The following is a 13,175-nucleotide window of genomic DNA, read 5'->3' as shown; positions in this document are numbered from 1 at the left end:
GAAGAATTGGAGTTTATTTCAGATAAACATCTTTTATTTTTATTTTTTTTATTTTTATCCAGAACCATGCCGTCCATGGAATGAGACTCGCAGCCTGACCAGCCCGGGTTTCCCGTGAAACCGGCTCTTCCCGTCCACACAGCACGAAAGCTACAGGAACTCGCACTGCGACTGCGCGGTGCCGAGGCCCTCTGCCCGGCTGAGATTAGCACTCGGTAGGCAAATGAAAGGCCGCATGGTTTTTAATCTCTCACTGCTGAAATCCAAGACGTGGGATGTGTAGGAATCAGCAATGTTATAAAACTGTATGACTCAGCATGACATGTACGTTTATATCAAATATAATATCTGGATTTATTTTCTGCAGAAAGTGCATATCGGTTCTTCCATTACAGAGTTATGAGAAGGCATAGAACTCTCCTTGCCTGGTTGTTGCTCCTGTGTGTTAACGTAAGTGGGAACTTTCACTTGGGCCTTTCCAGTTCTTTGATCTGATTGTGCTCTGAACACGCCTCCAAACCCGAGTTCTGGTGGTGGCTGAATCTCCCACCGGTCATATTAGGACAAGCTCTCAACGTTCCCTAGTTAAGGAAACGCTTTACCTCTTTCTCATCACCTTCATGCGGCTTTAGTTCTTCGTTGTGGAAGTCCTCTGACGAAATCGAGTATGTTCCTTTCAGACATAAGGACAGAGGGAAGACATTTCAATTCCTGAAGAAAGTACATGATCCAACCACAAATCCAATCGGCTTTAACGTTGTTGATTCCTTTCACCACTTACATAATTTCCAAAATAATCTTAGTTTCTTCTTTTACAAACAAGTAGCAATTATGGAAAATTAAAGAACACATAGGTTCAACAATCAATTTCAAAGAAGAAAGATCATCATTCTCAAAACAAAACGGATACTAGTAAACCTCTGAAAATTTGTTTAAAACTTATGAATTGTGGGACAGAAAGCACAGAAATTTCAAAATGCTAGTAAAAGATTTAAAAGTAAATACCTAGGTTACTACTTTAAAAGTATAATATGTATATGTAAAAAATTCAAATTTCAAATTGCTATGCAACATCTGACCAAGTAGAGTTTTTTTTTTAAATTTTTTGGTCATTTTTGTTGTTTGTTTTGTTTTCTTCCCCTAGCAGCAAGTATCTCTGCAGCGTCTATGCAGCAAATGGGAATGACCCCAAACACTTATTTAGTCCTTAATCTAACTTATCGTTCAGAGTTACGATGAACCTAAGCATCTCTTAGAATCTCTGAGTCTCACCTAAGGGGCAGATGAGCAGGTGGTGAGAAGGAAAGTCGTGGCCTCCAGGAGGTCCCCACAGCAGCCCCTGGGAGGTTCTGGGTCAGGGAACCTGAGGGCCTCGCAAGCAAGGATAATGCCGCCTCCGTGAACAGCTCCCGTGGTTATAGCGGAAATGGCCTCTCTCCCCATCACTCCTGCTGACTTGCTCTATTTAATATACATGCATTTAAACATGTTGCTGGTGAAATTGTTTCCAGTTAAATTTTTGTATGTGGAGAAATGCAAAACAACACCTTTTGCTCAAAAACAACAAAAGCTTTTACTCAAATCAATGGCCTTATCTTGTGTCGTTTATTCTGACTTTGCAGCCTTTAGATTGCATGCTGTGTATTCCACTCAAATTGAAATCTCTCTTTGATGAAATCAGATGTATCTCAGCCAATGTAGGTAAACATAAGGTGCAAAAAAGCTTAAAAATTAGAAGTGATAGCTTCCATAGTATCAGTAATTTTAGTAAGAAAAACCCACAAATAATCAGTGATACGTTTAGCTAGAGAAAAGGTGGGGGAGTTCTCTGGGACCTCTTTTATAAGGACACTAATCCCGTTCATGAGAGTTCCACTCTTATGACATAATCATCTCCCACCTCCTAATATAATCACCTTGAAATAAAAGTTAACATATGAATTTTGAGGAAATATAAACATTCAGTCGATAGCAGTTAATAAACTGGCTTTATTCACAGTGTGGCTGCTAGGCCAGTGCCAGCCTGTCGTAAAATAAGTACCGGCACTGAGAGTCCTGGAGAGTAGATGCTGGAAGCTTAACCATTTGACCTTGCTGTGACAGTCACATGCACAACCAATAAACTTGACTCATCAGATTACAGAGAGATTTGAGTGCGTGGAACTCAAATGGACAGTCTCCCACGGCATGAGCTGTGTACTGTTCAGGCAGACTAGGACCACATACTGGCTTGATTATTATTAATAATTAAAAACAAAAACAAAACCAATGAGTCCTTCACTAAGTGAGTTTGAGAAATACTTTCTTAGCAGTGGAAGTCCAACAGTGATCCCTAGAGAAGGAGTGAGATCGTCATCTATGTTCTTAGAAAGAGGGCCCTGGAGCTGCCGCTGGACACTGGTTTGGAGAGAAACGCAGAGGACTGGTGGAATGCCCAGGTAGAGCTATTACAGATGGCTCAAGTCCCCCTGAGATGTGAGAGGTGACAGAGACGGGAGCATCACGGTAGAGATGGGGTGAAATAGAAAGATTATGCCCTAAAAATAATAAATAAGAAAAAGGATCAATGTTTCCCTGATTAATTGCATAGGTACAGTCAGAGAGAAATGAGGATCATAAGGACATTCCTGATTTGGGAAACTAGGACAATGATGCTGGAAATTGGAAGAAGGCATGTAAGATGAGAATGAGCACTTTGGGGGACAAGGTTAGTGAGGACGGTTATAGGAATGATTGTTTATTTTATGCACATCTCAACCGGGCTCAGGCTGTGAAGTCAAACTGGACTTATACTCCTTGTAAAAACTCAGATGAGTTGAAAACGATGTCCACACAAAGACCTGCACACAGTGTTTATAGTAGCTTTATTGGCAATTGCCAAGACTTAGAAGCAACCACTCTTCAGTAGATGAGTGAATAAAGGAGCTGTGGTACATCCAGTTCTGCCATTCACTAACTGGATAGCTTTAGGCAAATTACTTCCCTTTCAGTCTTTGTTTCTTCATTTGTCAAATAGGGATAATAGTAAAGAAAAATATTGTTTTACATCATGTATATGTTTTTACTTGCTAACTCAAAAATATTCCTTGAATTCTCATTTTTGTTCGCTTTCTTGCAGTATGTTCTGTTTTATTTGTATTTGGAGATTTTTACCTTTATGTACTCTGATTAACATGATTGTGTCTCTAAATTTATAATAATTAATTCAGATTTCCATACTTTCATTCGATGAAAGATGGTTCCCCTAAATATAAATTGATAGCTAAATATCTGAGGTACACTGGAAGCAAGCTGAAAGAGAAGTATGCTGGGAAAAGTGGGAGGTGTTGAATTTCATCTGAGGGTATATGAACTAACCCACCTTTTTTTTGATACTATGTCAAAACTGCATATTTAAAAAAATGGTTTGAGAATATTTAATAGAAAAAAATGGTTTTTTTGCCCTTATAACTGAAATGGTATGATTTACAGTGAAAGAATGGTTTACTATCATCAAGAATTTTCATATAAACAGAACTGGTGAGATGTACATGACAAGACACTTCCAGTTTTTCCAGTATGGTAGGTTAGAAAAAACGAAATAATTTCACTACAAACATCTAGAAGTCAGGGATAAAATACTACTAACATTGTTTTACATGGATATCTGAACTGGTGCAAAGGGAAGAGAAACCTCCAGACATGGCAAACCAAAAGGAATTAAAGAAAAGACTGTAAACTAATGTTGGTATTATTTTGAGAAGGAATAGAGGCAGAGAGGTAGGTACAGTGATGGGCTTGTACCTAATGATTAAAATTAAAAACAATAGTAAAATAAATTATTGAAAGAAATTAAAGAAGATAAAAACAAAGTGAAAAGACACCCAAGGTCATAGATCAGCAGATTTAACATTGTTTAGATGGCAATACTTTCTAAATTGACCTAAAAATTGAACACAGCCCCTACCAAACCCTAGATGCCTATTTTTTTTTTATTTCAAAAAGTGACCAACTAATTCTAAAATTCATATAGAAAAAAAAGGGACTCAGAATAGGCAAAACAATCTTGAAAAATAACAAATTTGGAGGACTCACAATTCCTATTTTCAAAACCTGTTTCAAAACTATAGTAATTAAGAAAGTGGTGCTAGCATAGGGATAAAAACATAGATCAATGAAATAGAATTGAAAGTCAAAAAAAAAAAAAAGACTCTTGCATTTATGATGAATTGATTTTCCACAAAGGTGGCAGGGCAATTGGCAAAAGAATAATCTTTTTAGCCTATGGTGTTGAAACAACTGGATACAAGAGAACGAATTTGGACACATTAATCACATCATTATAAAAATTACTCAAAATATATCAAAAACAAAAATGTAAGAGCTAAAACTATGAAATTATTACAAGAAATAATAGGAATAAGTCTTTATTATCTTGAATTAGACACTGATTTTTATGTATGATAGCAAAAGCACAAGAAATTAAAAAATAGTTTAATTGGACTTTAAAGTTGAAAATTATTTTGCTTCAAAAATGCCATCAAGAGAGTAAAAAGACAATCCACAAAATTGTAAATTGTATTTCTGATAAGGGACATGTGCCCAGAATATATAAATAACACTTGCAACTCAGCAATAAACAGACAAATAACCCAATTACAATAGGCAAATAATCTGAATAAATATTCTTCAAAAGAAGATATACAAATGGTGAATAAGCACAGGAAAAGATGCTCAACATTACATCATTAGACATTAGCTTAATGCAAATTAAAACCACAATGATATATCATTTCATATCCCCATAAGATGAATATTATTTAAAAAGATAGACAAAAGGGAAGTATAATTTAATTCAACCATAAGATCACTACACACACATTGGAATGGTCAAAATCCAGAATATTGACAATACCAAATGCTGGCCAAGATGTAGAGTAACAGGAACACTCATTCACTGTTGCTGAGAAAGTAAAATAGTAAAGCCCCAATTCGATAGTATCTTCCAAAACTGAAACGCTTTTATCATATGATCCAACAAGTGCACTCCTTATAAATACTCAAATGAGTTGAAAATGATGTTCACACAAAAACCTGCACACAATGTTTATTGCAGCTTTATTCATAATTGCCAAGACTTGAAAGACTTCAGTAGTAGGTGAGTGGATAAATGAACTGTGGTACAGCCAGACAATTGAATATTATTCAGCATTAAAAAGAAATGAGCTCTCAAGCCATGAAAAGACGTGGAGGAAACTCAAATGCGCATTACTGAGTGAAATAAGTCAATGTGTTGGATTCTAACTATATGACAGTTAGAATCAACTATGGAGATAGTGAAAAGATCACGGCTGTCAGGAGTTGGATGGAGAGAGGGGCGAATACAAGCAGTGCAGAGGATTTTTAGGGCAATGAACTGTTCTGTATAATACTGTAATGGTGAATTCATGACATTATAAATTTTTCCAGACCCATAGAATTTACAAAACCAATAGTGAACCCTGATGTAAACTATGGACTCTGGGTGATAATGATGTGTCAATGTAGGTTCATCAATTGTAACAAATGTACCATTCTGGTGGGGGATGTTGATAACAAGGGAGGCTGTGTATGTACAGGGCGGGGGTGTGGGATATATCTGTACCTTCCTCTAAATTTGGCTATGAGGGAAATTTGGCTATGAGGAATTCCTCAGAGGGAGGACTGAATTTCAAATCTGGCTTTTGACTGAGGTAACCCTGAAATGACTGGGGAAAAATGGTCAATTTGAATATGTTTTTTTCTTTTTCTTTTTTATTTCAGGATATTATGGGAGTACAAACATTTTGGTTACTGTTATGGCTTTGCCTCACCCAAGCCAGGATTTGAGGTGTGCCCTTTCCCCCATGCAATGCTCACTGCGTCCATTAGTTGTGAGTTTACTCGTTTATCTGTAATGACTTAATCAATTTTCTCTTTTTAGGGAAAATTTAAAAATGAACAAGGTTCATTTTTGAAATGCTAAGTTGTGTTTCTTAATTAATACTAATGCACACAGTATTTCATATAAATGTATACGTCACATAATTTTATTCTCACAGTACTGCCTCCAAGGTGTGCTGTTCTGTACATTCTTCAAATGAAGGGTACTGAATAAGATCAGATGAACTGTCTGGCACGTAAGCCAGGGGAAAGATTGGCTTGAGTTCTTACTCTGATTCCAAAATAGGCAGAATTGGAAGAATATAACAAATATTTCTACTATTGAAAGCCAAAATAATATCTATTTTAATGTTTTTTTGTTTTTTCTAAAAATGTGAAAATTTATATTCAAAAGGCAAGTTGCCTAAGATTGCACAACTGAGGACATTATACTCTGCGGCCGTATTAATTTTTTTCTTGTTCTAAAATTCTCTTTTAATATACCAAGCTATATACAGACTCTTCCAAATTCAGGAATAAAACATCAATAGACCAAGGCGGGCAGGGAGGAACCAAACACCCTTCAGCCAGTCTAGTCTCCAAGTAGATCTGACACACTTTTGCTCTGCTATAATTGGATTGCCATGGCTTTTCTTACCATGCTCAATGACTGAGCCGAGGAAGGGCACACACTTCATGCACAAAACTCCAGTGGCCACCTCCTCAGACCACAGTGCTACTTCCCCCGTACCCTCTACAAGTCTTCCCACAATGTACTTCAAATTACTCTCTATGCCTTAAGGCACCAGATGCAAAAGAACATACAATGCTTCTATTACATGTACAGCACCTCTAGGAAAATAATGATTATATTAAGAATGTCTTGAGAAAAATAAATGGCTTAGTTTTTGGAACAAAGAGACCAGAACATTTCAGGATTAACTGTTCTTCCCCATTCAGTTAAAAAAAAAAAAAAAGTCATGAAGGAATGCAGGGATCTTACTTGAAGTATCAAATATATTTTATTGGTCAAGAAAATCTTGGCAGGGTGGTGATCCTAACAAATTTATATTACAATTAACACCAATTTTCAAAAGTTTCATAATATCTTCCATTGAAAGTGTCAGCAACCTAGAACTGGTGTGTTCTCTGTGACACTAGGACACAGGTGTGCACTCCCTCAGTGGGTCCCAAAAGTGTTTATGGGTTGTAGGGCCTTGGTTGACAAGTTAATTGCTTTACAAATATATTCTCCACATATGTGGAGGGGGGTATGCGTGTGTATACTATATAAATGTTGTTGCATTCTATTATGGAAAAAAGTTAGTGGATGAAGCTGTAGGTAAATCATTTGTGGCTTTGGGAGAGTGTAAAATTGCAAGATGGTCATGCTATCCCCACCCCAGTGCCATCAGACCTGGGGTGTGACTTGCTGTGGGTAATAAAGTATGACTGAGGAATGGGCTTGTGGCACATTCCAGTGGATCTTTATGTCATATCCACGTTGCTCTTTTTCATTCTGCCCCAAAGATGGCCCACCCCAGAGAGGCCTGGATCCTTGATGCAGCGGGTGGTGATAAACAGTCGACCAAATGCCAACTCACAAATTGAGTAAGAAATAAACTTTAATGTTTTAAGCAACTGAAGCTTTGGATTTTTTGTTATCAAAGCAAAATCTGATGGATACAGATGGAGAGGATTTCTTAAACAAGACCCAAAAGCATAAGTGAAAAAAATGAAAATGAAAAGGAGACATTGTACACAACATAAAAATATATATTAAATGACAACACATGAAAGTATTTAGACCAGCATTGGGCACATTTCATGCTGTTATTAGTATTATCTTAGCAAAATAAAGATTTTCTGTTCTGCGAGGGACATTGTAGAAAAGAAAACAGATGGTTACAGGTTAGGACAATGCACATGTCATGTCTTTATTGATATCTAGAAAGTGCAGATTTTTAAAAAATCAATTAAGAAAAAAACCTCTTCCAAAAAATGGGCAAAAATATTAATTAGCAAATTACAGATGAATAAACTCCGAATAGACAATGCATTCATTTTCTGTGGATGTGTAACAATTTGCCACAAACTTAGTGGCGTAGAACAACCCCGTTTATCAGCACGAAGTCCTGTAGACCAGACGTCGGGGTGGGGAAGGCTGTGTTCTCCGCTCAGATCTTCACAAGACTCAAATCAAGGTCTTGGCCGGGATGTTCTGGAGGCTCTGGGGAAGAATCCTCTTTCAGGCTCATTCAGATTCTTGGCCAAATCTAGTTCCTTGTGATTGTTGAACTGAGGTCCCTGTTTCCTTGCTGGCTGTGAGCAGGGAACGGGTCTTAGCTCCCAGAGGCTGCCCACGTTCCTTGCAACAGGGACATTTGCAGGAAAGGAAAACGCATTTATGCATCATCACTTCATGCTTTGAATCACCATTGCCAGGAAGAACCCAGTTCCTTTTAAGGGCTCGCCTGATTAAGTCGGCCCCATTTTAAGTTGAGCTGATTTGGGACTTTAATTACGTATGTAAAATCTCTTTACTGCAACACCTGGATAGCAATGGCAAACTAGAAGAAAGTGTTTTAAACATCAGTGAGCATAAGTTTGGGGGGTGGGCAGACAGCATTTAGAATTCTGCCTACCATAGAGAAGTAAAAAAAAGTGATATTCGACCTCTTCAGCAATCCAATAAATGCAAATTGAAGCCAGAATAAAGTACTACTTTACATTCAGCATAAAAATAATTTTATATATATACTTGTATAGTATATATATGTGTATATACTATATATAATATATATGAATGTATGTGTATGTATGTCATGTATGACATACATACAGACATGTATGTATATATACATATCTGCATATGTGTGTATGTATAAAATTTATACATATATGTGTATATATGAAATTTACCATCTTGATTAAGTGTGGAACCCATCTAGAGATTCAAATGTGTACATGTATGTGATAGGTATCTACCTTTTTATTTTTTCTACCGAAAGGGAAAAATTATAATTTTTCTAAACTTTTTAGGTTTGTAGTTGGAACAGACCCTTGCAACTAAAGACAGATTAACCAGAGAAAAATGAGCAAGTTATTAACAAGTGTGGTTCACACCACGCAGCAGAAAAGTAACTCAAGGCAGCTGCTTGGAGTCCTGGCTTAAATCTTCAACAAAGAGCATTACATTTTAGAGAAGTGATAGGACAAAAAGAAAGTAGTCCCTGGCTTCCAAAGGTGGAAAAATTGTGGGAAGGTAAATTTTGGGCAGACGCTAATGGAGTAAACTCTGCTCACAAATTCTTCTGGCACCACTTCTGAGCTGATTAAGGGCTGTTTTCAGCAAAGAAAAAATTATATCTTGTTTTTAAGTGGAAAAGAGGGGGGAGTAGAAAGACCTTTGTCTTTGTAAATCTTTGTCCTGCATTTAGGCAGAGAGGAAAGGCAGAGAGCTCCTCCATACCTTAGCTGTCTCCAGCTCAACAATCCTTCATACTTAGGGGAGGCACACCCTGGTTTGCTTCACTACGTACTTGACCAATATTCTAGCACCACCTTCTGTATAATATATTCTTCAACAACTTATTTGTGATATCAACTGCATCATCACCCACCAAGTCCCCATTAATCCATAGATATGTTACTGTGGTCTCCTAAAATGTTACACTAGTCGATCTGTCCTTGCAAGAGTACAGCACTCTATTTATTACTATGACTTTGTAGTGTTTCTATTATTAATATGTAGCATGGTGATTATTCCTTTTTGCTTTGCTTTTTTAACTTTGTCTTAATTCTAAGAACTTTATTCTTGCTTGTAAATTCTAGAACCAGTTAATCAAGTATACAAAATAAATCTTTCTATTATTTTTGACTTAATTAAATTATGAAATCATCAATGGATTATTAATACCTTTATGAGGCTGTTGTCCCATCCATGAACATGGTATGCCAATTTATTCATTGAAAAATGTAATGTATTACAAACACTTATTATTTTTAATTAAGTTGTGAATACACAAAGGTTAAATAGTCAGGCTATCCCACAAGGTGGTTTTTTTGTTTGTTTGTTTTTTGTTTTTTATGAAAAGAAGTCTCTGTTCCCTTTCCTCAACATCTTATGCTCCACAGACATAACCACTTTGAACTTCTTAAGCAATCCTTTTGATATTTAACTCCATGCCTCTGAACTATACAGCTATATTGTTTTTTTTTACAGTTTTAAGTATTTTCATCCTAGTAAGAAGTATGAAGATTTGCTATTTTATCATGCTCCCTACTCTTATGTCACATATTTTACAGTTTATTTCCTAAGACATTAAGTATAATATTTGTTAGGTAAATACTAAGTGAGTACATTATTTTGTAAAACTATTTACAAGTAGCCCTCATAATATGACATTGATATTGATCTTTGCTGCAAATCTTTACTATAATTTTAAAAAAATTGATAATTTTTATATATAATTTATCATCTTTATCATTTTTACAGGTCACTGGCATTAAATACATTTATATATATATATATATATTTTTTTTTACCCTTCCTCTCTCTCTTCCCTCCTCCCCTTCCCTAGCTTCTGGTAACTGCCAATCTTCATGAGATCCACTTTTTTCCTTAGGTCCTTCATATAAGTGAGAAAATGTTATATTTGTCTTTCTGTGGTTGGTTTTTTTCACTTTTATAATGGCTTCTGGTTCCATTCATGTTGCTCCAAATGACAGGATTTCACTCTTATTTATTGCTTAATAAATGTCCATTTTGTATATATGCCACATTTTCTTTACCCATTTATGTATAGATAAGCATTTAGGTTGATTCCATATTTTGGCTGTTGTAAATGCAATAAACATGGGGGTATATTTCTTCATTATATGATTTTATTTCTTTTAGACACATACCCAATAGTGGAATTGCTGGGTCATGTAGATGCTCTACTTTTAGCTTTTTTAGAACCTTCATACTGTTCTCCATAGTGACTGTACTGATTTACATTCCCGCCAACAATGCATGAGGGTTCCCCTTTCTCTGCATCCTTGTCAGCTTTTGTTATTGCTTGTTTTTATTTTTTGATATAAGACATTTTAACTGGAATGAGATGATATTGCATTGTGGTTTGATTTGCATTTTTCTGATAATTAGTGATGCTGACCCTTTTCTCATATCTGTTGGCTGTTTGTATGTCTTCTTTTGAGAAATGTCTATTAGGATCCTTTGCCCATTTTTAATTGGATTATTTATTTTTTTGCTACCGAGTTGGTTGACCTCCTTATGTATTCTTTTTTTTTCAGTTAAAGTATACAATTCAATGCCTTTAATATACTCACAAACTGGAGCAACCGTCAATACAATCAATTTTAGAATATTTTATCACCACAAAAAGAAATCTTTTTACCGATTAGCAGTATTCTTGTTATTAATCTCTTGTCAGATGGATAGTTTGCAAACATTTTCTCCCATTCTGTGGGTTGTCTATTCACATTTCTGATTGTTTCCTTTGCTGTGAAAAAACTTTGTAGCTTAATGCAATCCCAACTGTCTGTTTTTGCTTTGGGTGTCTGTGCTTTTAAGGTCTTACACAAGAAATTTTTGCACACCAATGTTCTGGAGGGTTTCTCCAATGTTTTCTTTTAGGAATTTCATGGTTTCATGTCTTAGATTCAAATCTTTAATCAATTTTCATTTGATTTTTATGTACAGTGAGACACAGAGGTCTAGTTTAACTCTTCTGCATACAGTTATACAATTTTTCCAGTACTATTTATTGAAAAGACTGTCCTTTCCCAATTGTAAGTTCTTTGGGCTTTTTCAAAGATGAGTTGGTTGTAAATACATGGCTTTATGTCTGGGTTTTCTATTTGTTTCCATTGGTCCATGTGTCTATTTTTATACCAGTACCATTTTATTTTGGCTACCATAGCTTCGTAATAAATTTTGAAGTCAGGCAGTGTGATGCCTCCAGCTTTGTTCTTTTTGTTCACTGTTGCTTTGGCTATTCAGGATCTTTTGTGGTCCCATATGCATTTTAGAATTTTTTTTTCTATTTATGTGAAGAATGTCATTGGTGTTTTGATAGGGATTGCATTGAATCTATAAAGTGCTTTGGGTAGTATTGTCATTTTAACAATATTATTTTTTCCAATTGATGAGCATGGAATACATTTCCAATTTTTTGTGTTCTCTTCTACTTTTTTATCAGAGTTTTATAGTTTTCTTCATATAGATCTTTCACTTCCTTGGTTAGATTGATTCCTAGGTATTTTGTTTATTCTGTGGGAATGGTAAATGGGTTTGCTCTCTTGATTTCTTTTACAGATTGTTTGCTGTTGGTGAACATAAATGCTACAGATTTTTGAGTGTTGATTTTATATCCTGCAACTTTACTGAGTTTGTTTATTGGTTATAACAGTTTTTTGGTGGAGTCTTTAGGTTTTTCTAGGCAAAAGATCATGTCTTCTGTGAATGAGAGTAATTTGACTTTTTCCTTTCCAATTTAGATGCCATTTGTTTCTTTCTCTTACCTAATTGCTCTTTCCAGGATGTCCAGTATTATGTTGAATAATAGCAGTGAAAGTTGGCAATTGAGGAAAGGCCTTCAATTTTTCCCCATTCAGCATGATGTTAGCCAGGAGTTTGTCATAAATGACCTTTATTATTTTGAGGTATGTTCCTTCTGTATCCATTTTGAAAAGGGTTTTTATCATAAAACGATGACAAATTCTATCAGATGCTTTTTTGGCATTGATTGAAATAATCATATGGTTTTTGTTTTTGATTCTGTTAATGAGTTGTACTATGTTTATTAATTTGTGTATATCGAACCATTCTTACATCCCTGGGATAAATCCCACTTGATCGTATTGAATGATATTTTTAATATGTTGTTGCATTTTGTTTGCTAGTATTTTCTTGAGGATTTTTGCATCTGTGTTCATCAGTGATGTTGTAGTTTTCCTTTCTTATTGTTGTTGTTGTTGTGTCCTTAGTTGGTATTCGTACCAGGATAAGGATGGCCTCATAGAATGAGTTTGGAAGCATTCCCTCCTCTTCAATTTTCTTGAAGAGTTTTACTAGGATTGGTTTTAGTTCTTCTTTAAATGTTTTGTAGAATTCACAGTGAATCCATTAGATCATGGACTTTTCTTTGATTGGAAAACTTTTATTACAGCTTTCGTGTCATTACTCATTATTGGTTTGTTAAGGTTTTCTATTTCTTCTTGATTCAATTTTGATAGGTTGTATGCATACAGGTATTTACCCATTTCTTCTAGATTTTCCAATTTGTTGG

The sequence above is a fragment of the Propithecus coquereli genome, unplaced genomic scaffold, assembly GCF_000956105.1.
Source record: "Propithecus coquereli isolate 6110/MARCELLA unplaced genomic scaffold, Pcoq_1.0 Scaffold252, whole genome shotgun sequence".
Lineage (NCBI taxonomy): Eukaryota > Metazoa > Chordata > Mammalia > Primates > Indriidae > Propithecus > Propithecus coquereli.
The sequence above is the reverse complement of the archived record's forward strand: the minus strand, read 5'-3'. Positions refer to the sequence as shown.